The following is a 25493-nucleotide window of genomic DNA, read 5'->3' on the forward strand; positions in this document are numbered from 1 at the left end:
AACGGGCTCCCTTGGCAGTGGTGTCTGATCCTGGAGGAGCTGTAAACCTGAAGCCACAGGAAGCCCGGCCTGGGCAGCTGAGATATATGAGCAGGTGGGGCCCTGGGGTGGCTCTGTCTGCCCTGTCTCACGTGGGAAGGCTCATTGCAGGCATTTTAATTTTGAACACAAGGACGGTTGGGGTAGACCAGATGGCCTCAGCCGGGCTCTCAGGATCCCGGCTGGGATGTGACCCTGACGAGTCAAACAGCTCCATTTCTTCCCTCTGCTCCACTGGGATTGGGTTTTGGCCTAGAACCAAAGTTTAGAAGCAACTGGGGCCAACGGTTAAGCTACCACGTTAATTCATAAATGAATGCAGCCCTTCCTTACCGAATACCTTACTTCACCTGAAGCGTCAGGTGAGGGAGTGGATATCCGGCATTTGTGGAGGGAACAGACCAGACCCAGTCTGGCCCTCGTGGACATGTCAGGGGTAGTGGGTTGAATGTGGATCCCAAAATTCTGTTCACGTCCAGCCCCCCATATCTGTGAACGTGACCTTATCTGGGAATGAAGTCTTTGCAGATGTGATTGGTTAAGGCGCTCGAGAAGAGCTCGTCCTGGATTCAGTGAGGGCCCTAAAACCAACGGCTTGGGCCTTAGAAGAGAAAAGAGAGGGAGATTTGAGACAGGCTCAGGGGAGAGAAGGCCGTGCGTGTGAAGACGGGCAGAGACGGGAGGGACGCAGCCACAAGCCGAGAAGCACCCGAAGCTGGAGGAGGGAAGGGAAGACCCTCCCCCGGAGCTTCTGGAGGGAGCGCTGCCCTGCCGGCACCTCGATCTCAGACTTCTGGCTCCAGAACTGGGGGAGGACACATTTCTGCTGTTTGCGGCCACTCCCTCTGTGGTCATTTGTTACAGGAGCACCAGGAAGCTCATACACCTGGCGGGCGGGAAGATAAATATGAATCCAACCATCACACAGATGTGCAGGATATAGTGCTGTGTGAACTAGAAGGGGGCTGGAGGGCTTCCTGTAGGAGGAGGACCAATGCACGAATAGGAGTGAATGGGTTGAGGGGCTGGAGAAGGAAAGAGGGAGAGGAGAATATTCCAGACAGAGGTGGAACCACAGGAATGAAAGTTCTGAGGCCCACCTGGGAGGCAGGAGGGGCCGATCACACCAGGCTGTGGGTGTGGGCCGCCTGCACACCAAGAGCAAGGCCCAGGGGTGGCAAGAGGCTGGAATGCAGCTTCAGGCAGGCCCAGGACAGCCCGTGCTTCCCCCTAGTATCACCCGGAAGGCCAAAACGACAGAAAGCGGCTGATCTACTCCTCTCCCCACTAGCCTTTTCCCAGCCAGGCCTGAATCCCGCTGGGATAGCCCAAGGCTGACTTAAGCATGGGGCAGAAACTCTGTCCCACAGCCATGTTTCCTGCTCAACAATTCACGCAGGGAGGTCTGCTGTTGCTGTGTTGCTGGTGTAACAGCTCTTCCCAGGCACCAGAACGAGATGCTGGCCAGAGACGCTGCAGGTCATCAGGCCGGCCCGGCCCTGTGGCAGGAGAGGATGTCAGATGAGGCACAAACGCGGGTACAGGAGGGGCACACACGCCGGACGCGGTGCCTTGGTCAGAAGCGCTGGTCCCCTTCAGCTTTGCGGAAGGGGCGCCGTGGACTGCCGGGCACAGGCAGCAGGGCTGTCTCGGCAACTGGGCCCTACAACCCAGCCCCCAGTGCCTCAAAGCTTTGGGGACCCCACAAACATGTTTGCAAGCTGGAAAAGCAAATCCACTGGCTCCAAATTCCAAAGAGCAAGCAACATGGAAATTAGCCTGTGTTTAATTAAGTGTCTCTGAAATTGAACACGGGGTCAACTTCATTACTGGCTGAATTCTGTGTCCATCACGCACCCTTGCACGTGAAAACTACCTGCGAGTCAGATTTTCTCACTTGGAGACACTTCGTGGGTACGTGGCTCAAGGCAAAGAAATCACAGAAGCCGCTGGGGGTCTTCCTGCACCGAGCTACTCACAGGCAAACGGGTCCAAAGGCAAAATTACCAAAACCATTTCAGAACTATTGTGTGTGTGGTAAGAAGGTATATTGAATGCAGGCTGTGGGCGTGATGAACACAGCTGATTAGATCTGGGCTGGGGCGGCCGGAACTCAGGGTGCAGGGCCCCAGGGGGGTCTTTCTAAAGCAGCGGAGGCCACGTGGGCAGCCTGGGGACACCCGGGGAAGATCCTGGAGGAGAGGCCGGCATGTGTACCACCTCTGAATGCTCCTCCCAGAGCACTTGTGGGGGGGATCTCGCCTTCTCTAGGGCAGGGAAACGGAGCCCCAGAGAAGCCGCGTGTGCGTCACTCCCCATGGAAACGCATTTCGGTGACAGAGCCCGATGGAGGTGGGAACCGGGACGCTGTTAGAAAGAGGGGCCTATAGGGACGGCGAATGGCAGCGGCTGTCCTAGAAACTTCTGGGCTCTGCCAGTCAGGAAGGATGAGGCTACACAGAGAGCCCGTCGGCTCTTCCAAGGGGGATGCCAGGGGCCTCAACAGGTGTCCCAGCTGGGCAGAGATGCCAGGTGTGGGCAGGCGGCCCAGCTCACCACGGCGGCGCTGGCTGCGGAGTGGCACAGAGGGCCGCTCCACAGAGGGCAGGGCCAGGTCCGCTCTTTGGGAAGGGCTGGTGGGCCATGAGCGAGCGGGAGGGGTTCCCCAAGTCATCTGTCCCTCGCCGCCAACACTCACTACCGGTGGGGCACCTCACAGCTCGCAGCCACACACGCTGCTGCTCCCTGAATCCTGCTTCCTGCATCCCGGTCGGGGGAACGCTTGGTGTTGCCCTCTAGCCCTCCCCACCCCTCACGAGCAGGAGGCAGCCCTAATGCCCAGGGGATGGGAAGCCCACGCCACCTCGGTGCTCAGGGAGGTGGACTGCGCAAGGCTGCTCTGTGTCACGCGTGGGAGATGACGAATGTGGCCAATTCATCCCCCAGTGACACGGCTCCCGGCTCCTGGAGGCCTTGCCCGTGAAGCGGCATCATCTCAATCTCACGGGTGAGGATGACGGGCTGTCCCCACGGAGCGCACCCACCCAATCCGCGGAGACGCGCTCTTACGGGAGCCGTTTCTCCAACAGGCGATTCTGAACACGCCCCGCCTGCCACGATCACGGCATCTCCCTGCTCATCACTAACGTGATAAACAATTACAAGTTTTTCCCAACAGAAGCAATAATGTGCAAAGAACTTGATTCAAATTAAATTGTCTCATCACTTTGTAATAAATCACCCCAGAGCATTTCCTAAGCAAAGCAGGCTGTGTTACCTGCCAAGAACGTAGACGACAAAGACACAGCTTAGATGCCTCCGGAATAATGACAGGAGGTGTAACCATCGCTCCCCGAGGAGATGCACGGAAGTGTGATCGGAAAGGGAAACCAGCCACTTAGAAGCGGAAGGACCCGGGTGGGGGGTCCCGGTGTGACCAAACCAGCTCTGTGACCTTGGATGTCAAAATATGGATGGCAACCGCAGCCTTGAAACATCACAATGAGATAAGAAATGGGGTAAACAAAAAAGAAATTAGGAGTTTGGAACTAACAGATACACACTACTATATATAAAACAGATAACCAACAAGGACCTACGGTATAGCACAGGGAACTACATTCAATATCTTGTAATAACCTATAATTGAAAAGAATTTGAAAAAGAATATATATATATATATATAACTATATCACTTTGCTGTACGCCTGAAACTAACACAACATTGTAAATCAACTATACTCCAATAAAAAAAAAAGTCAGTCCACAGCACAGGGTGTGACACACAGCAGAGGGTGGCGGCAGACTTTATCAGCTAGTGAGAGTGTATCTTACGCATTCATTCTGAAAACGTTAAATGTAAACTGAAATATTTATACATGCTCCCTACGTAAAAGAATCTGCTGGTGACATCAGCAGGGCACCCCCAAGGCTTCCTTCCTCATAAAGGTGCAGGCAGACCTTGCAGATATCGGGGGTTCAGTTCCAGATCACGGAAATAAAGGGAATATGGAAACAGAGCGAGTCACACGAGTTTTCTGGTTTCCCAGGGCATATAAAAGTGATGTTTACACTACACTGCAGTCTATTAAGTGGTAAAAGCATTATGTCTACAATAATAATGTACATACGTTAATTAAAAAACACTTTATGGGGGGCTTCCCTGGTGGCGCAGAGGTTAAGAATCCGCCTGCCAATGCAGGGGACACGGATTTGATCCCTGGTCTGGGAAGATCCCACGTGCCGCAGAGCAACTAAGCCCGTGCGCCACAACTACTGAGCCCGTGCTCCGTAACAAGAGAAGCCACCACAATGAGAAGCCCACACACCGCAGCGAAGAGTAGCCCCCGCTCTCTGCTAGCAGAGAAAGCCCACGTGCAGCAACAAAGACCCAACACAGCCAAAAAAATAAAAATAGAAAAAAAATACTTTATGGCTAAGAAATATTAACCATCATCTGAACCTTTAGTGAGATGCAGTCTTTTTGCAACCGTAACATGAAAGATCATTGATCACAGATCACCGTAGCAAATATAACAATGAAAACGTTTGAAATGTGAGAATTACCAAAATGGGACGCAGAGACACCAAGCGAGCAGATGTTGGAAAAATGGCGCCAACAGACTTGCTGGACACAGAGTTGCCGCAAACCTTCAATCTGTGAAAAATACACAATGAAGCAAAGTGCAGTAAAGTGAGGTGTGCCTGAACACCCTTCATGTGCGTTTATTTAGAGCAGGACACTCCTGTGAGTCAGAAAGCCAGGAGGCAGGGGGCCCGTGAGGGAGGGATGCCCAGGGACCTCCCTGTGCTTTCAAAGTGGCAGGAGCCCCCAGGGCTCTGCCTGTGTAGACGCCGCGTGCTGCCGTCATGAGCAACGTGCCGTTCCATGTCACTGGAAAAGCAGGGAGCTCAGCCTTGCAGGACGGGGCCCCCCAGCAACCGGGGAAAAGATGCTCCAGGTTCCAGGGCCAGAGGAAAAGAGCCTTGGTACCCATGCAAGTGGGACGCAGAATGCCCAGGTGCCGGTCCCAACCCGGGGAGTCTTCCTGAAGCCTCTGTTCCCACCTAACCTGTCGGTACGTGTCATCCGCAGGAGCGCCAAGACAGAGCCGGAGTTTGCACACCTGTCCTGAACTCCCCGTATTCCAGGGCCCCATCTTTTCACATGAGGACCACAAAAGCTTCCTGACCAGTCTCCCCTTGAATTCACTCTTTATTATAAAAACCTGAAACCAGATCATATCTTTCTCACTTAAAATACTCCGACAGCTGCTCATCGGAATCGGGTAAAAATCCGAATTCCCCCCCACGGCGAAGACCCTGCGTGATCTGCCCGGTCCTCTTCCTCGATCTCCGTGTTCCAGCCACGCGGCCGCCACTGGGTCAAGCCCACCTCCACTGCGGTGCCTGCGCTCCGCCTGGAACACTGCTGCAGGCCCTCAGGAGCCAGACTCCCGTCACTGGCCACGTCCCGAGGTCGCTTTGCGGAGCGCCCTCCTTCCTGCCCAGACGCACCCTCCATGGTCCCGATGCTCTGCCCTTCCCTCTGCTTTATCACTGTCTCTTCACTTACTGAATTTGAAATTGTGATTTATTTGTTTACAGTCTGATTCTCCCAGCAGCGTGTGGGTGCCCCCAGGGCGGGGCCTGGCCCTGCCCGCCTCACTTCTAGACGCCCCTCTTTCTCGTCCTGGCTCTGGCAAAGGCTGGCAATGGGACCCCGGACAGGATCCCCCCCACACACTCTGGGCTTGGGGTCAGAACATTCCGGTAGGTACTTAAATGATGCTCACTGACTCAACAAATGAAACCTAAGCCCGGGACTCTTGTGTACCGCCTGTGATGCAGATGGAGTGACCCATGTCCTGGGCTACCCGGGCCCGAGGCGTTTCCTGAGACACGGCGCTTTCAGTTTTAAAACCAGGCTGGTCCCAGGCAAACAGGAAGAGACGGTCGCCCTCCTGTTCGGCCGCCTTCAGCGGGGAGCACGGTGCCTGCAGCCCTGTCTAAGCCGCTTTCCCACACTACCTCCCCCAAGACCCTTCCCACCCTCCAGGCGGATGGGATCATTCTCGTGAGAGTCCGTGAAGCTGGTGGGGGAAGGGTTTGCCCAGGGCCACGTGGCTCGGCCAGGGGGCAGGGCCAACTCATCAACCTTGGCCTTTGACTCTGAACTGAACGTTTTTTAAAGAAAACAAGCAAAATACAGACACACACAAAGAAACCAAAACTAGGGGAGCAGGACAAGTTCCTGGCATTTTGCTGGGGGTCCGGGAAGGGGCTGCCGTGACTTTTCTTCCTTTGGTGATCAAAACGACAGGCCAGGCCGCCCCATCTGTCGGTCTCGAGTTTGCCCCCAAAGACCACGCTGAGTGGGCTGGCGGACAGACACTGGGCTCAGCTGGCGAGGCCAGTTCCCGAGTCCCTCTGAGGGAGGTGGGCATTATCCACAGCTATAAAGCCACTGAATCAGACTGAGCGGGGGTGTCACTCGGGGACCCTGGCTTTGGACAGGAGGTGGAACCTGGGTGGGGTGAGGGGCATGGAGGGCTCACCCTGACCCCACAGTTCCCCTGCCAAGCTCACCTGCCCAGGATGGCTCTGACCTCTAAGCTGAAAGGCTACGAGAACCCCAGGCCAGGCCCCGGCTGGAGGGGAGAGCCCGGCCACCGCTCCTGTCCACCCCAGAACACCAACCTCCTTCCATGGGAACATTTTATTCTTGTTCCAAGTGCTGAGGCTTAGATGAGAGACTGCCTCCACTGAAGGGGAAGTTCTAAAAGTCACTCAAAGGGTGAAGGAGACACACTTCCAGGTGGATGGAGCCCTGTGAAAGGAGCTTGGCAAACGTTCTAGATCAGGGGTTGGCCTTCTTTCTGTGAAGGGCCGGAGAGTAAACATTTCAGGTTTGCTGGGACACAGAGTCCCTGTTGTAACTACTCTTTCTGCTAGTTGTGGCTGAAAGGCAGCCAGGACACTATGTAAATGACTGGGCGGAGCTATGTTCCAATAAAACTTTATTTACAAAAACAAGCGGTGGGCCGGATTGGGCCCGTGGGCCGTGGGTTATAAAGACATGTTCTAAATGTCCTGAAGACACTTGAACTGACACAAATAATACATGTATATGAGTGCCTCAAGGTAACCCTCAGGGACCTACATATAATAAAAGCTAAGAAAGTCTTAATCCTCCTATGCAAGCAACGTTTATACGACCGCACACAGGTGCCAGGTTGGATATATCTGAGCTTTTCCTCTGAAAAGAAAAAAAAAAACTTTTTAGAAATGGGGTCATCTGTGAGGTGCGCTAGAAAGGTTCAGAGGATCGTACGGAGAGTCCTTTCTGAAGCACAAAGAGACGCCCTCCCCCCTGACTGTGTCTGGGTTTTTGTGTGCTTAGTTGGCTCAAAGTGGGAGGAGGTCTGGATTCTGGCTTACCTGGTTATAATGGAGAAGTAATAATAGTAGACGTTATAATTATTATGCACAGTCTTTGAGCACTTTTGGTCACTAGGCAGGGTTCTAAGCGCTTCCTGTGTTAAATTCACTGAATCCTCAAGATGACCCCGTGAAGGAGGTACTGTTGTTACTCCCACTCTCTGGATGAAGCAACTGAGGCACAGAGAGGTTGAGTGATTTGCATGAGGACACACAGCTGGAGGCAAAGCCGTGCTGTCTGGGGCTGGCGCCATGACCTAGGACTGCGTGACACTGAACAACTGGGGGTCACTGGCCAGGTGGGGAAGGACCTGTCGGGGTGGCAGAGGGCCGGTTCCGGTAGCACATTCTGGAGAAGGCATCTGTGACTTCCCGTCAATCCCCGAGCTCCCTGGAGAGCCCCTGGGGGTCCCCCAAGAAGCTTCTGCCGGTACATCCTGCTCCACATTGAAATAGAACCGGAAATGGTGTGCCACGGCGAATGCAAGCACGGAAGAACACAGTGGGGTGAGCAGAGCTAAAAGCAGAGGCCCGACACCTAAAACGGTGCAGAAACCAACCTTTCTGTGTGAAGGTTTGCCGTTGAAATAGCATGTGTGGTTCTGAAAGTGCGCGCCTTACGACTCCCTGTTGCAACGAATGGGCCATCTGCCAGGTGAGGTCTTCCTGGCTGACAGGTGTGCCGCTCCTGTGCTCATTTTTTTACTTCTGCCTGGAACACGCTCTGTAGGCTCGCTATCGCTATATGCCGAAGTCCTATTCATCTTTCAAAACCCGCCAAAAGCCACCACTTCCAAGCGCAGCCGGGAGCCTTGGCCCTCTCACACACCCAGCTCCTTCCCCCGGCCTGCTTTCCACTACCAAGGCTGGAAAAGTCAGATCCTTGCTTTCCCAGCCTCCCCTGCAATTAGGGGTGGTCACTGGACACGGTTTTGGCCAATGAGGCGTGACGGTGAGTGTCTGGGGGGCCCTCTTGGAAATATTTTACTTGGGGGGAGAGAGATCAGAGGAGTGCTTCCTGGTGCTTTATTCCCCTATATTGTTGCATAAGATTTGCTCTAAGGACATGATATGCGGAGCTGTGGCCGCCGTCTTCTGGCCATGAGGGAAAGGCCAAGAAGCTACAGAGACGCCACTGACCCACGGGACGAACCCTGGACATGCCTTCCTCCAGGCTCACCATGGTGGCCTCAGACACCATTAGTGGGGTTTTGATTATTTGCAAATAATAAAAGCTTTCCTAATGGACATCTAGAGGTTGGAGAGGGAGGGGGGGGAGGTTGGTTATAGATGAGAGGATACGGACCATGCCCAGATTTCAGGATGCTAAGACTTCCTGATAAATCCTTCAAGTTATGTTCTGGGCCGGGAAAGAGTCCTCCAGACCCTCTCCTTTGCTGGCTGATTGCTGGCAGTGAGGATTCAGGAGCCCTGGTGACACAGACCTGAAGTTCTGCACGACCTTCAGTCTTCCGAGGAAGATTTGGTGACAGACCCTTGTCTCAAATGGACTCAGTTCAGAGAGTTGAGAGCGAAATAAAAGTGGTTTCCTTGGTCTTCGCCAAGACTAATTTCCCGCTAACCATAGCACAGACTCCCTAGGCATCCCAGCTGATCCAAAGCTCAAGGTCATACAGCTGCCCCGGGGGGGCGGAGCTGGGCATCCAGAGGAGGCGCTGGGCTGCAGAGCCCCCTTGGCCGGCGGAGGGAGACCACAGAGCTCCTCCCCGGCCCTCGGCATCCTTTTGGGGTGTGCGCTGTCTGGGCCAGTTCCTCCAGGCCCTGCAGAACTCGGAGGCCTGGGACCCACGTCCTGTCTCCCCACAACTAACACAAAGGGCGCTGTGCCCGAGCTGGGTGAGGACCAGAGCCTCAGCCCTGGAGCAGCGAGGGAGTCGGGAACGACGGGCCCCCAGTCCCCCCTGCGGGTCTGCCCTTCAGGTGACCTCCCTTGAAACACCTCCCTGCCCCTTCCAGCCGCCTGCCCCATGCCGTCAGCCTGTTCCCTTCACTCCACCAGATCGACAACAGTCTGAAACGACCTCCCTTCCTCTCCCCACGTCCCTGGAGGACCCCCCTGGATGGGGCCTGGGGAGGGGAGGGCAGGGTGTCGTCCTTCCTGCTGGCCCCGCCCTCCCCAAAGCCTGGGGTGTCTCCATGCACAGTGGGCACCAGGTGGCTTCTGTGTGTGACCTGGGTCCCCCGTCAGAGCCCAGGCCTGGCCCAGACCTTTCCTCGCCCACTGCCTGCCACCCACCCCAGCGCCCTATAGGCTCCTGGTGGCCCACGTGCCAACACGCAGGGTGAGCCATTTCCAAGCCCCCAGGGCCCACCCAGGGTGTGAGTTCCGCCTCTGGGGGTGCACAGAGGGTGGCGGCAGGCGGGTGTCAGTCCTGGGCACTCGTTGGGGGCGCTGGTATGCCCGAGGGAAGACATACGTACGGTGGCTGGAGAGCGTTCCCCCCAAATTCATGTCCACCCTGAACTCGGAATGTGACTTATTAGGAAACAGGGTCTTTGCAGAAGTAATTAAGGTAAGGATGGAGGAGAGATCGTTCTGAATCTGGGGGGCCCTGAACCCAGTGAGAGGCGCCCTCATGAGAGGGGAGACAGAGAGGGAAGAGGAGAAAGCGACATGAAGACCAGGCACAGACTGGAGCGACGCGGCCACAGGCCCAGGGACAGCCGGGGCCCCAGAAGCTGGAAGAGGCAGGAAGGAGCAGGGCCCCGCCCACACCTTGATCTCAGGCTTCTGACCTCCAGAACTGGGGGAGGACAGATCTGTGTTGGTCTAAGCTGCCCAGTGTGCGGGCGCCTGCAGGGCAGCCCAGGTCACTCATTCGAGGAGTGACCTGTGGAGTGACATGGCCGCACAGGCTGTCCGGAGAGGATGCTGTGGGCTCAGGCGGTGAACGCCGGCTCTGCGCTCTGTCTGCAGAAACCTCTGCGCAGGTGCCGGGGCCGGGATGGGTCCCTCAGGGCCCCGCGGTCTTCCGAGGCTCCCGGGACAGCCAGCACCCTGACCAGGGGTGGCCGGCTCCCTGGGGGAGCAGCACGGAGAAGGCAAGTGAGAAGCAGGCCGGGTGCCGTCCTGATGCCACACTGGTCAAGGTGGCCTTCCTCCAGGTGCTGTGTGAGTCTGGCCTCCGTGGCCCGGCCCTGCCCTGTGCACCGTGCTCCCGGCCAGCGCCTTCGTTCCCGGATGCAGGTGGGCTGTGGCCGGGGCCTCTGCGGCAGCAAACGCCTACCCTCCTCCTGGGTGGCCCTAGCACAGCCTCAGAGCCGGGGGACCCCGTGGATTTTCCCAGTGGGCACACGAGCCCAGACCTCATCTCCTGTCCTGCAAGCCTCTGGGATGACAGGGGGTCCCAAGGAGGCCTATGAGCGAGGGAGGGGGTGCGGTGGGAACCATCTGGGACAGAAGCCGGGGTCCCGAGTCCCTTCCTGGCCTTGGGCAAGTGGCCGGAACCCTTGCAGCCTCAGTCTCCCCATCTGTAGAGTGGGGCCCTCTCTCCCTGTCCCGGGCAGCAATGTGCTTACGGCGAACAGGGATCAGAACGGCCTGTGCCAGGGTCTGTTCTCACTGCTCACAAACTGTGTTAGTTTCTGTCGCTTCTGGAACAACTTAACACAAGCTCGGTGGCGTCCACAACGCAGCTTTATTCTTACTGCTGGAGGTCGCAGGTCTCACGGGGCTAACATCAGGGTGCGGCAGGGCTAGGTCCTCCCGGAGGCCCCAGGGGAGAATCTGTTTCTCGCCCTTTCGTTTCTAGAGGCCACCTGTACCCCTTGGCTCGTGGCCCCTTCCTCCATCACTGCACCCTCTGCTCTTCTGTCATATATCCTCCCTCCCTCTACTCCTGACCCTCCTTCCCCCCTCTACTAAGGACCCTGCAGTCAACACGGGGCCCACCCAGATGCTCCAGTATCATGTTCCAATCTTGAGGTCAGCTGACACGCTGACAAGGTCTCACGTGCAAACTTAATTCTCCTCGGCCATGTGACATAGACATGTGCCAGAGATCAGGACGCAGCGTCTCTGGGGGGCCACGACTCGGACCACCACACCGCCTAAGCTGCCCCTCCCCGCGGTGGAGAGACGGCGAGACAGACCCAGCTTGCCATGCAGGCTGGGGGTGTTTCCAGCAAACCTCGCCGATCTGGGGCTGACTCATCACGTCCCAGGCCCTGCCTGGGGAGATGCTGGGGTGGGGGGAGAAGCAGGTCGGGGCACGGGCACCGGCATGGGAGCAGGCAGACAGTACTGCGGCGGACACATTCACGCATTCTTTCCTTGTAAGCCACGCTCTCCCGGGGTTGGAGGAACAAAGCCAGGTCAGTAATTAGATCACATGCAGTTACCCACAGAAACAGCAAACATGCCATTTCCTGGGGGCTCTGCTGTCAAGTGCCCTGACTGGTAAGAGAGCTGGGCGGTGACACGGGCGTCTCAGGGGCCCCTGCTCCGGGGCGTAGGGTCACCCCGGAGAGTGGCCGAGAACAGCTCGCGCGTGGAAGTGTTCCTCCGTGTTTCCAGGTCCCCGGTGGAGGAGAATTCGGCAGAAAACTCTTTGTGAGACCCAGCTCTAATCCCGCACGCGACGCTGATGAATTTCAGCGGGGGCTGGCGGGCACCTCGGCTTGCAAGGTTACAGAGTCCATCAGATTCCCAGCACAGAAACTAATGAGATAAAGATGGAACTCAGGTCCCCTGGGGAATCATCTCCATGAAGGCCGAGAGGTGCACATCGCCGGGCATCCACCCCAGCTACTCCGGGAAACTGGATCCACCGCCAGCCCTGGGTGCCCCCTGCCTTGCCGGGGGGGGGGGATGCACCCCATTTTCGTGGAGGGAGCAGTGAACTTGGAGCATGCCGGGTTCCCAGATCGTTCCGTTTCCTACCTGCTCAGTCCGTTTCGTTCAAGTAGTGGATCCAGCCCAGCCTGCCAGCACCGTGACCCGGGGTCGGGGCAGGGAGCCCCCAGTGCCCCTCAGAGAAAATCCATCCTTTCTTGGTCCATTAGTTGGAGCTCTTGGTTTCAGTAACAGAAACCCCCTCGCGATGTCCTGAACACACGGGATTCTGCGCTGGTCGCGCGAGGATGCTGATGGCTGAACCACCTTGGTTTTATAAGAACAGGAGCTGGACTTGTTTAGGCTGAAACCTGCAGGGAACCCACCTGGGGTGAGGGGGACTTTCTCCAGGTCGGAGGGAGCTGCTTTTTCCCTGTGACAGAAACGGGGGCCCCGTGCCATCGGCCAGAGTGCGAGTGAGCCCCAGGGGGCGGGCTCGGGCGTGCATCTGACCCAGCAAATGGTTTTAGGGACGGACCAGATCGAAAGACGTCCTCAAGGGCACAGCGAGGCGCGTCCAGGATGGTGACACTGCTGTACTCCCCAGACCGGAAGGGCCCCAGCTACCTGCCAGGAGGAGGCTTCTGGGTACCCTGGGGCCCATGCCCTAAACGGCAGGAGAGAGCAGGTAGTGTCCCTATGCGTCGGGGTCAGGGATCACCCCACAGGTGAGGAAATGGAGGTACAGATGGTGACGCGTCTGAGGTGAAACAGCGGGAACTCAGAGGAGAGGGTTCACCCTGGGAGGTGGTGGCACAGGCTTCACTCCCGGCCCCAGGGTCTCTCTTCGCTGCTCCCCTCACCCCTCTCTTCCACCTTCCCCACGTCTTTGGTCCACCCGCACCTTCTCAGCGGGGTCCACCCGGTGTCTCTGTTTAATGCAGCGGCCTGCCCTCCCCCTGCCGACCAGCACCCACTTTCCGTTGCTTCTGCAAAACGTGTCACCTCCTGTTGACCCTAGTGAGTGTCCTGGGGCTGCTGCGACCAGTGACAGCACACTGGCTGGCTTCAAACAGAGGAAGCTAAATTTCTCACAGTTCTGGAGGCAGAAGTTCACTGTCAGTTGTCACCGGGCCAAAACCAAGGCATCAGCTGGGACGGCTCCCTCCAGGGGTCCTAGAGGAGGGTCCTTCCTGCCTCTTCCAGCTCCTGGGGGCTCCAGGCATCCCTGGGCCTATGGCCACGTCCCTCCAGCCTCTGTCTGTCATCACGTGGTCTCCTCCTTGTCTGTAGTCAAATCCCCCTCTGGCTCCCACTTATAAGAACACCTGTGATGACATTTAGCCCCACCCCCCCCCGTAGATAATCCCAGATAATGTCCCCATCTTGACATTCTTAACCACATCTGCAAAGACCTCTGTTTTTTGCCATATAAGGTGACATGCACAGGTGCTGGGGACTTGACACAGACGTCTTTGGGGGCCGTTAAACAGCTGACCACACACGCCAATTACATCAAACAGAATCTCTGCACATATGATGCATGTTTTCTCCATGAGCTCATAACAAGAGATGGACGAAGTACTGGGTCCCCGCTGCGCTCCCCCCTTCTCTGTATCCACGTCCCCCTCCCAAGGGTCTTCATCAACCCATCGCCTCATCCATTCATCACCCTGAGATGTGGGAAATGGCCCCCAGAGCCTGACACCATGCACGTTCAGCGACCCACTCCCCGGTTTCCTAAGACAACGTCGCTCATTCCCTCACGCTCTCCCCATCGGGAAGTGCCGGCCATGGCAGGAACGCTGGGGCAGGACACAGGCATACCCTGCCCCTGCGCCGCGCCCGGCAGGACGCACGGGCGCCCTCCCCGTCCTTCCAGTGGGGGAGGGCCGATGGCTGCGGCGCTTCCAGTAGATCACAGGCCTCTCTGCCCCGGGGCCCCCATCAGGACAGAGAAGCTCTAAGCACACAGGCGAGAAGAGAACAGGGGAGAGGTAAAGCATTTGTGCGTTTCCTGGGTGGAGACCCTAACATTTTCTCGGTACCCGACTCAGATCCCCGACCTCAGATCCCAGCCACGTCCCCAGGCGGTGCTGCCAGGGGGCCCCCGCCTTCCCACCTGAGAGTCCCCAGAGGCTTGGGCGAAAAAGGTGATTTGTGAGAAGAGCCCACGCTTTGGGAACAGGACAGAAGAACCTCCCGATCTCCAGCCGGAACCCTTCCGTAGAGCTCACCTCCCCACCGCCCCCCGGGCCCCCTTTGCTCATCCTCCAGCCCCTGCTCGTCCGCAAAGAGCCTGGGCTCCGCAGGGCCAACTCCAGGCCAGGGACCGGGGACACAGTGGCGCCATCGGCCACGCCAGGCTTCCGGCCACTTGGACCTTGATTAGCGGAGTCGGACGGGAATCTGCAAAGCCCTGCTTGCAGGCTGGCAGCCACCCAGAGTGTGCACAGACATCCTGGGGCTGCAGGCGGTGTAACCCACCTCCCGGGGAGAGAAGGCAGCAGGGCTTCTCGGCCACGCCTTCCTGCAGGCCCCGGGTGGCTGCATGTGGGCCAGTGTCCTGGGGGCTGAGACAGGTGTCCTTCTGCCCTGGAGGGCAGACGGCAGCTGCCCCTTTCCTCTGGGACCCGGCCCTTCGCCTCCCTGCCTGGGGCCGGTGGTGCCTGCCTGCTCCTCGGACTACGCCGACCTTTAGACAAAGCTAGATTATGTTCTGTTCAAAAACATGGAAGCGCAATCGACAAAACGTGAAATTAACCACCGTGAAGCGAACACTTGGAGGAAGTTAGTGCGTTTATCATGCTGCGCGTCCACCAGCGCTGTGCAGCTCCAGAACGTTCATCACCTCTAAAGGAAACCGTGCCTGTGAGGTGGGCACGCCCCCCGGAATGATTCTTGAAGACACAGGCAAGAAAGGGCCCTCGCAGAACATGATATATCAGAAATGGGCATGAGATGGCGCTAAGGGAGAAAGTCCCTCGAATCCTCATAAGGCTGGGGCTGAGCGCACCTGGCCGCCCCGCTGTGGGTTTCCTCATCTGCACAGAACAGGACACGGACGTTCCCGTGGGGTGAGGTGGGGTGAGGTGCTGAGAAGAGGGTGTGAAATTGGGGTGCTCTGAATGAGCAAGCCTCAGTTTCCACAACTGCGTGAGGACCAAGGATGCAGGGCAAGTGCTCTGCACACAGCAGGTGCTCGATGCTGTGGGGGCCCCAGCGCTGGCACTGCAGCAAATCTGATGAAGGTCGGGGAGGGGGTCTGTGGAGGACGGCTTAGGCTGGGGCCGCGGTGAGTGTGTGTCGGGAAGCAGAGCCAGCCAGGGCAAAGGCACGGAGTACCGTGGAGGGAGCAGAGGGGCCTGCGGGTGGAGGAGAGGTCCTTACACGACACACAAAGGCGCCGAACGTACTGCGTCCAGTGCAGGTTGGACGCGTGCAGGAAACTCTCATTTCAGAAATACCACCCGAGTGGGTAGACTGTGAGGGGGACAAAGCTGCTGATAGCCGGGAGATGAGTCAGAGAACTGAAGCCCAGTCCAGGTGAGAGCTGGGGGAGGGGCGAATCTGAATCTGGCCCAGGCTGCAGCAATGGGGGAGGAGGCCCAGCCAGGGGAATTGACAGGACTTGGGGTCGACTGGCTACCAGGGAGAGGCCAGTGGCTGCCGTCTGCTACCTGGCCATGTCTGCTTCGGAAATGCCTATGCTCTACATGAGGAGGTCAGAGCCCTGGCTTGCCTGCCTTCCTTCCATCTACTCGCCCACCAACCCACTCACTCAGGCATCCACCCATCCATCTCCTCCATCCACCCACCCAACCATCCATCCATCCATCCATCCATCCACCCACCCACCTCCATCCCATTCATCTATCCATCCATCTACTCATCTATTCATCCATCTATTCATTCACCCATCCATCCACCCACTGATCTATCATCCAACCACCCATCCATCAGTCATCCATCTACCCACCCATCATCCATCCACCCATCCATCCATCCATCCACCCATCCATCCATCCATCCACCTCCATCCCATTCATCTATCCATCCATCTACTCATCTATTCATCCATCTATTCATTCACCCATCCATCCACCCATCTGCTCACCCATAAACCATCCACCCGTTCACTCATCCATCCATCCACTCACTCATCCATCATCTGTCCATCCATCATCCATCCATCCATCCATCCATCTCCTCCATCCACCCACCCATCCATCCACCCATCCATCCACCCATCCATCCAACCATCCACCCACCCATCCATCCATTCATCTATCCACCCACCCATCCATCCACCCATCCATCCATCCACCCACCTCCATCCCATTCATCTATCCACCCATCTACTCATCTATTCATTCACCCATCCATCCACCCATCTGCTCACCCATCCACCCATTCACTCACCCTTCCATCATCTGTCCATCTATCACCCATCCACCCATTCCCTTCCTGTCCCCACATCCCCTGCACCCACTTTCACCCCCACTTCCCATTCTCTGAGGGTTGAGCACTTGCCAAGCCCTACGACAGATACCAGGGAAAAGGTGACACGTCAGAGTCAGCCCCGGTCCTGTCCCGGAGGAGACAGACGTAGCAGGTGCAGGACGGAAGGGGCAGAGGCAGAGCAGCTCCCCCGCTCCCCCCTGGCTCAGGTGACGGGGGTCTCCTTGCCTCTCCCTCTGGCTCCTGCCAAGTCAGACACCAAAGACCCTGCTGCTTCTTGGAGGAGGGCCTGAAGCACCAGGCCTTGGCCAGAAGTGGGGAGTCAGCACGGGCATCTCCCAAGGGCCTACTGGGTGCCACTGTGAGAACCAACCTCCTCATCTCCTCCTGGGCCTGGCATCCCCACTGGCTGCCTGTGCCTGCATCTTGGCGTCTGCAGTTCCCAGGAAGTTTACTCACAGGTGCCCATCGGCTGGCGGTGACAGCAGTTTCGGGCAGAGTGTAGAGTCTATAGCCAGTAGAGACACTGGGATGATGTAGCCATTTTACAGGTGGGGAAACTGAGGCCCAGGCAGGCGGCCAGTGTCAGAGCTGGGACTGGGACCCTGGCATCTGAGCCGGTTGGCTTGGGCTTGAAGCTGCCCCCAGGATTTCAGATGAGTTCACCTGGTCACATAGTTGAGGGCTGGCCCTGTCTCAGACCCTGAGCCAGGGCCGCGGGGGTTGGAGGGATGTGGACATTGGCCAGGGGAGGCGGTGGGGGCTCCTGCCGGCTCGCAGGGCTGTCTCTGCATCTGGTGACCTCACGTGGGCAGCTTGAAATCAGCCACGGCGGGAAGATTCACACTATGGGCACTGGCAAAAGCTACAAACCAGGGCGGAGACAGGACGGGGGCAGGGAGAGGCCAGGCGGTCGGGGAGGAGGTGTGCAGAGGCAGAGGCTGCTCTGGCGGCAGTGACCGGGTTAAACGTTAGGGAGAACCAGCCGGGTTCTCCGGCCGGGTGCTCTGGGGGCTGGGAGGTTCCTGTGACACGTGGTCCTCACCTGCTCCATCCCCGTGGGGTCCAGCCTGGAGGTGTGCTGGAACCCCAGCCTCCCCCGGCTCCTCCTTTCTCCATCGTCCCCCCATCCGCCTGCGCTCCCCCAGCCCACACACCCACTGGCCACCTGGGCGTGTTCTAAATGTGGCCTGAGGGAGCACCGAGCCACGCGCCTCCCTTGTGGGGAGAGACCCACCCCCTGGCCCCCAGGCAGGGGCCTTGAGGTCCAGAAAAAAGGGGCCAGAACCTCCTTGAAAAGGCTGATGAGAGAGCCCTGGGCCCCTGAGAGCCTCAGCTTCTCTGCCCTGGAGGAGGGTGGCCCTGGGGTCCTCGCCGGCCAGGCTCAGCAGCTCTGAAAGCACCCCTTCCCCAACCTGGGAGGCCCAGGGCTGCCCAACCCCCTGCAGAGCAGTTTCTGAGCTGGCTCCCCAGGCCGGTCAAGAGGAGATTCCTGCCACTGTAGAGGGTCTGAGTATTTCCCCAGCCAGAGCAACCTTCCCTCACATGGATCTGGGGCTACCAGGAGGATCCAACGCCCCCAGGTCCAGCGCTTAGAGGCCAGAGTCCACTTGACGCCGCCAAGCCAGCAACCCCCGGCTGTCCTGAGGGGCTGGGAACCAGAGCACACCCAGGACGCATACTAAGGGCCAGGCCTGTGCTGTGCTTCCTGAGTAACTATCTATTCAAATCCCTGTGGCGATCGACGCCAGGTGGAGCGGAGTGAATGGTCTTGTCTGTGTCACGGAGCCGGTGAGGTGAGGCTGGGGGACGCGGGTCTGAGCCCTTTGCACCGCACACCCTTCCCCGACCAGAGGGCGCCCCCGCTCTCCATCACCCAGCGTGGACCCAGCGTCCCCAGGACCTGCTCTCATCACCACCGCATCACCCGCCCCTCTGTGCGCGCTCACTCCAGAAGGGAAACACACCGGCTTGGGCTCTGCCTTGAGAGCAGCTGCGTGCAGAGACCTGCCCGTGCAAGGCTGTCTGGTTTACCCCCCGCAAAACCCAGAAACCACTTTTCCCAAGCCTTAGAAGCTTGTCCCGTCACTGAAAGGAAGAGCTCTTGGCACGTCACAATGTGATCGCCGAATAATAACTTACAGGGACAGGTGAGAAGTTGAAGGAAGTTCCCAGAATACAGAGCAGAAAGGCAGAGAGTTAGAAAACATGAGAAAGGATGAGGGACAAGGGGAACAGACTCAGATGGTCCCGCAGGAAATCCAGAAAGACAGAGACGGAGAAGTGAGGGAGTTTTTCAGGGGGAGGATACAAGGATATTCTTAAACCTGAAGCTGCTTCAGTCTGAAGGAGCCTCCACGAGAGTGAAGATAATGGATAAAGATAAGACTCATGGGCTTCCCTGGTGGCGCAGTGGTTGGGAGTCTGCCTGCCGATGCAGGGCACGCGGGTTCGTGCCCCGGTCTGGGAAGATCCCACATGCCGCGGAGCGGCTGGGCCCGTGAGCCATGGCCGCTGAGCCCGCGCGTACGGAGCCTGTGCCCTGCAACGGGAGAGGCCACAACAGTGAGAGGCCCGCGTACCACAGAAAGAAAAAAAAACAAAACGAACAAACAAAACTAAACTAAAAAAAGATAAGACTCACACCCAAGCCCATCACCAGGGCGTTTCAGAGCAGCGAGGAAAATAGATGCATTGACTACAATGACGTTCCTAAGTTCCAGGGAGGAAACAAAGAATCCGCCCTGTAACTTGTCACCAGCAACAAGGAAAGGTGAGATGAAAAGGAAGTGATGCCTTTAGCATTCAGCAGGATAACCATTTTGAATCTGGAATTCTACAAAACTGAGCACGTTTGAAAATCAGAGACTTTTCAGATATGAGAGTCTATACTCTAGGGGCCTTTCCTGAGGTTGTTACTTGAATACGTGTCCCAGCAGAACAAGGATAAAGACACAGTTCTCTTATCCAGTAGCTCAAGGAAGGGGACTCTCAGAATGATAACTGTCCACTGGGAACTCCACATCAGGGCCGAGAGCCAGAGGCCTCTGATGAGAGTGGCAGGGATCCCAGGGGTACATAAGAAACAGGATGATATTTTGATGACATAAAAAGAAGACATAATTCTTCTCCCACAAGAAAAGAAGAAAGGCAATGTGAACATCATGACCCTAACGCTAAGCTAAAATTTGTCATGATTTTGAACAACTGATGGAGTAGAAGAAGAAAGGATCCGCTGGTCTGTGATGTTAGAAAGACCCTTCTCATGGGTCTTTAAAGAGGAACTGGAGTCCTAGCCCCGTTCTTGGTCCTCATGTAAACGTTTACATCATCATCATAATGTACTGTTTTCTGCCGGTTTTTAACTTTCGAATCCAACTTATAGACAAAACTTAGAATGCTTAAATATGGACATAACAAAGGGTCGAGTGATACTGTCTAAAATTTATTAAGCAAGAGAGGAATTTGAGAATGTTACTTAAAGGTAATCAGCAGACCAACAGTAACTTCAAAACTGGGGAGAGAAGTGGTAGACGGATGAAAGCTTCCTTTTTTATGGCAAATAATCAGCGGTGCTTTATGTTGTTAAATTAACACACAAGGAGGTAATCGGAGGGTTACAGAGGTAACCATCTGAAGAATGAAACAAAAACAGTTAAAGTGGTCCCTCTGCCTCCTGGGGTTGTGCGGATGAGGTTGGGGAGAGGTGGAAAGACCACGTTTTCCTTCCTTTCCCAGCCCTGCCTTGTGGTTTGGTTAAATTAATGACGTACTTTATTACATGCACGTAGCACTTGGACCAAAATCTGTGACGGGAGGGAAAATGTTAGCCTGAGAGTGACTACGGAGCGGGTCTCCTGGGCAGTCAGACAGCCGTCGGGGGACAGAGAGTGCGGACCAGCGCTGAGGGGGCCCCACCTGGGGCGGCAGGGTGTCGGGGGGAGGGGGCAGGTCTCCTCAGACCCTCGTGATGAATTGAGTGAGGAGGAAAGGGAGAAGAAAGGGAGGAGGGAGGACCAGACTGCAGAGGAGAGCGTTTTTTGAGGGGGGGGGAACCATAACAAACTCAGACTGGGGCACATTCCCTGGGGCTGTGACTGGTGCCAATGGAGACCTGGATCCCAGCAGCCATGTGTACGCAAGTGGTCCCACTGGGAGAGGGAGACGGAAGAGTGGGGATGTGCAGTTGGGGTGACCTCTGACTCTGTGCCCAAAGGGCCACCCCTCTCTTCCTTGGTTTCACAAAATTACGAAAGCAATACATCATTAAAAAAATTACAAATTAGAATTAAAAAAATTAAAATACATATATGTAAAAATTAAAAACACAGATATCTATTGAATAAAAAGCAAAACCACCTCTTTCCCTACCACAGAGGAGCTGCCCCGAGGGCTCCATGACTAACCGCTGGGCCCAGCCATCAATTAAGAGAGAAAAACAAGAGTATGTTTCCTTACGAATCCAGACGGAGCACGTTCTCAGAGATTGATCCCTCTTTTTTGAGTCTAAGGCATAATAAAAAAATATAAAATGATGGTGGAGGAAGAATGGGGGAAATCAATGCTTCTTGCCATTCAGTTCTTACTACCTACACACTGAGGCAGTCTTCCAGAACACAGAGTTAGGGTTTCAAAGGAAAGCCAGCTACCCACACACGCGTTCACAATTCCGCATCTCTCTGGATTTATATAGCCCATGCTTCGAGGGAGCTGCAAGCACTAAACACATGTTTTTTCATTCATTCTTACATGAACACCGCTGGAGACATGGCACCAGTAGGAAGCATGATCTCCACTCTGCAAACCTGGTTGTGGGTCAGGGACTGAAGCTCAGAGAGGGACGGCAAGTTGCCCAAAGTCACACAGGGACTTAGTTGGAAAGTCAGATCGAAAACTTAGCATGCTCTATTACCAAGGGCTTTAAAGGGCTTCAGATAATATGCACACATGCTTCTGTACTCAGAATCCATCTCTGGAAAGACCCTCAGGAAACCAGTAACGGAGGTTCTCTCTGGGGACAGAAACGGGGGCTGCGTGCTAAGGGCGACAGGGAGCCGCACTCTTCACGCTGTAGCACTTGTGCACACTTTGCATTTTTGAACTGTGTGTATCTATTTCCAATTACCAAGTTAAAAAGATATAAAAATTGGACTATGATATTGGAACGCCATGAAAATAAGTAGCTACGGACAGTGGATATTCAACTGGTGGACGGGCACGATTTGCCATCCTTCTAATTCAATCTCTAAGAGCAAATTGGTCTCACCAAGGGAGAGGAATAATGAAATCTCGCACCTTCTGAGACCCTTTCCCAGAGCTGTTTGTGGGCACGTTCCTTCCAAGTGGATGAGAAGCTGCCTGTGCAGCTTTGGGGGTGCACTAGAGGTGCCGGCAGGTACTGGGTCTGAAGCCCCCTCACCTCTGGGGGCTCCTCCCTGCAAAACCCAAGGGAAGGTGGGGAGCCCCCCTTGCTGTCCCTCATCCCCACATCCAGTGCCTCGGCAGGTTCCGTCCACTCCAGCTTCACCCCATACCTCGTATCCACCCACCCCTCCCTCTCCACCTCCTCTCCAGCCCAAAGCACCATCGCCAAACAACACCAAGATGGCGGCAACGGTCTCATAACTCATCCATTCATCCTACTGTCTGTTTTCCTGTAGCCAAGTGAACCAGACCATGTTGTCACTCCTCCAGTCTCCTCCGACTGCAAGCGTGGAAAATGCAAAGTCCTTCCACGAGGCCTCAGGTCCTCCCTGACATCGTCTTCTCTGCCCTCCTCGTCCCCTGCCACCCTGCACGTCAGGTTCTCTTCACCCCAGTGCCTTTGCATTTGCTGATTCCTCCTTGACCTTCAGGTTTCAACTCAAAAGGCGCTTCCTCCGAGAGTCCTTCTGGCTCCCTACCCAGAATGGGCCTTCCCCAACCTGCCCAAGAGACTGCCTGGCAGTACTGCTGACTTGCTTCACAGCATAACCACAAAGAGGGTCTGGCTCATTTATTTGTTAACCTTGTTGTTGCCTTTGCTAATTAGACTTTAATCTACATGAGGTCAGAGACTGAGCTTGTCTTGTTTACCCCCATACGCTTAGCTTCCTGAATAGTTAGGTTGTGTTGAATACTGGCTAACAGATGGATAGATGAATGGAGGGGATGAATGGATGGAGGGGTGAGTGGCAGGTGGATGGATGGGTAGGTGGATGGACGGATGGGTGGACGGCTGAGTGGATGGATAGATGGATGGATGGATGGATGGATGGATGGATGGATGGATGGATGGATGGACGGATGGATGGATGGATAGATGGATGGATGGATGGATGGATGGATGGATGGATGGATGGATGAATGGATGGATGGGTGGGTGGATGGATGGGTGGGTGGATGGATGGATGGATGGATGGATGGATGGATGGATGGGTGGGTGGACGGATGGATGGATGGACGGATGGATGGATAGATGGATAGATGGATGGATGGATGGATGGATGGATGAATGGATGGATGGGTGGGTGGATGGATGGGTGGGTGGATGGATGGATGGATGGGTGGATGGGTGGATGGGTGGGTGGGTGGATGGATGGATGGATGGATGGATGGATGGATGAGTGGATGGATGGGTGGGTGGATGGATGGATGGATGGATGGATGGATGGATGGATGGATGGATGGACTGACGGATGGATGGATGGATGGATGGATGGATGGATGGATGGATGGATGGATGGATGGACGGACGGACGGACGGACAGACGGACGGACGGATAGATGGCTGTGAAGACAGCTAGCTGGCTGGTTGGCTGAGTAGACAGCTAGTTGGATGGATGGGTACCTGGTTGGGTGGATGGATGGATGGAGTCTCATCACCCTAGGGTGAGACCCTGAGGTCCAACCTGCCTCCCCCTGGAGGCCCCAAGCTATGAGGCTCGGGACCTGATTCAAGGGCAGTGAGAACTTGGGACTCCACCCCTAGTGTTGAGAAGTGTTTCTAAAAATGACACTGAAATATGTGTAAGGTCCTTGTAGAAATGGCCCCAGGTCCTCTGCCTTCTGACCTTGACCACGTGTCCACGTTTCTAGACCCTTTTGTCAGGTGCGGGCTGGGTAGATGGCAGGGAATCTGAGGAGGGAATCAGCTGGAGCAACTAGACACGTTCAACCACGACCGGGTGTGTTCCCACCATTCCGCTCTCAGCTCTGAAGCTCTGAGTAAAGTTTTTGAAATAAGAGGGGCTGGGAAGGGGAGAACCCTCCTGACTGCTTCAGAAACTGTCTCCATTGAGCCTCATTTCCCACGGCATGCTCCTTCAGCACATCTGCGTCGGCACTGGGGCAGCCTCAGCCACAAACCGCCCTCCCAGACGGTCACCCAACCACCGACTGCAGGTAATTGGCCCGGGGACTGGCGCGGCCCCCAGACCTCTGCGCCTCATTAGGCCACGTCTAACATGAATTTGGAAGCAGGCTAACAAGCGGCCGGTTGGTTTGAGCCCGCACCGCGGCACGCAATTCCCTTGGACGCTTTCTGCCGTGCACCCGGCGGACCAGAGGTCAGCCTCTCACTCTGGCACGTGCTCCAGAGCCGCCCCCGCCAGCCGCCTGGGTGACAATGGTGCGTCGGGGCCCCAGGCTCCCTCACTGCCCGCCCTCCACGGCCTCTGTCAAATTCACAGTCTGGATAAGGCCAGTTCCGGGAGGCTGCAGGATCCCACAGGCTGACCCCTGCACCCTTTACGGAAAAGCTCGGAGGCCCTGCGATAACCAAGGCAACACCACTGTCCATCCTCCCAACACCCGTCACAGGGTGATGGTTCTGTCCTGAACTAGCTTTCCTCAATCCCAGGATGATCCCTTGGCCAGCCTGGGGCAGTAACATCTTCACCCTGGTGGGGGGTTAGGGGGGCTGAGGGCACGGGCTCTGTACTCTGATGGCCTCAGACACTTGTGTCTGAGACACTCAGGCCCTCCTGTCTCCTCTCCAGAGACCTCCTGCCAAGTGGAGAAGGACACCAATTTCAAGGTTGCTGGGAGGGTGGGTGGTTGGCGGTGCTGGGATCAGTGCAAGGTGGCTGGCCTGTGGCAGGAGGTCAACAAATAGCGCGATCGTTACTCTGATTTCTTTCACGGCAACACCTCGTCAAGTGAGGCCCACGGCCTGATTCCTTCTTGTGGGAAAGGAGGGCTGGCTCCTAAACTGCGGTCAAGGTCAGAGCTTCTACCATCTGCTTAGAAGCTACCATGCGAACCAGGTGTGTCCAGCTGTCCCCCTCCTCTGTGGTCCTGGACCCTGGCACTGAGCAGGTGGTCAGTATATACGTAGAACGCAAGCCTTCATCTGGGGCCAAAACACGGATGCAGACCTGGCTGTGATCTCAGAGGTCATTTAGTCCAAACTTCTATGACATTCCGCAACGACGATGCCCACCCTGCTTGACTTCCTCCAGCGACGGGGAGCTCATCATCTCCCGAGACGGCTCTGTCCTATCACTTAGCAGCTATGACGGTTCCACATGTCCTCTGTCGGCCGACCTGCAGTGAGCATCCCTGGTGTGCTCTGGCCTGTTGCAGCCACAGGACACGTGGCCCAGACAGCCTGGCCCTGTGGTCTTCTCTTTTCCCAGCTCAGTCAGCCCTGCCCGTCTCGAGCACCGAGTGTGTGCGCGCACCCGCCCTCACACACACACACACCAAGGGTGGCCTGCTGGCTGCCCTCTGCTGACAACGGATCACGTAGGGACATGGCTTTGCAAAAGCCACGGCC

General features: G+C 56.3%; 1 protein-coding gene across 6 annotated transcripts in view; it reads right to left on the bottom strand.

Annotated features, from left to right (window-relative positions):
- The window catches only part of SHANK2 (SH3 and multiple ankyrin repeat domains 2), a 546027-nt gene that overhangs the window by 161403 nt on the left and 359131 nt on the right, over window positions 1-25493 (bottom strand). The gene's annotated exons all lie outside the window — the stretch shown is intronic.

Source organism: Delphinus delphis, chromosome 8 (assembly GCF_949987515.2).
Source record: "Delphinus delphis chromosome 8, mDelDel1.2, whole genome shotgun sequence".
Lineage (NCBI taxonomy): Eukaryota > Metazoa > Chordata > Mammalia > Artiodactyla > Delphinidae > Delphinus > Delphinus delphis.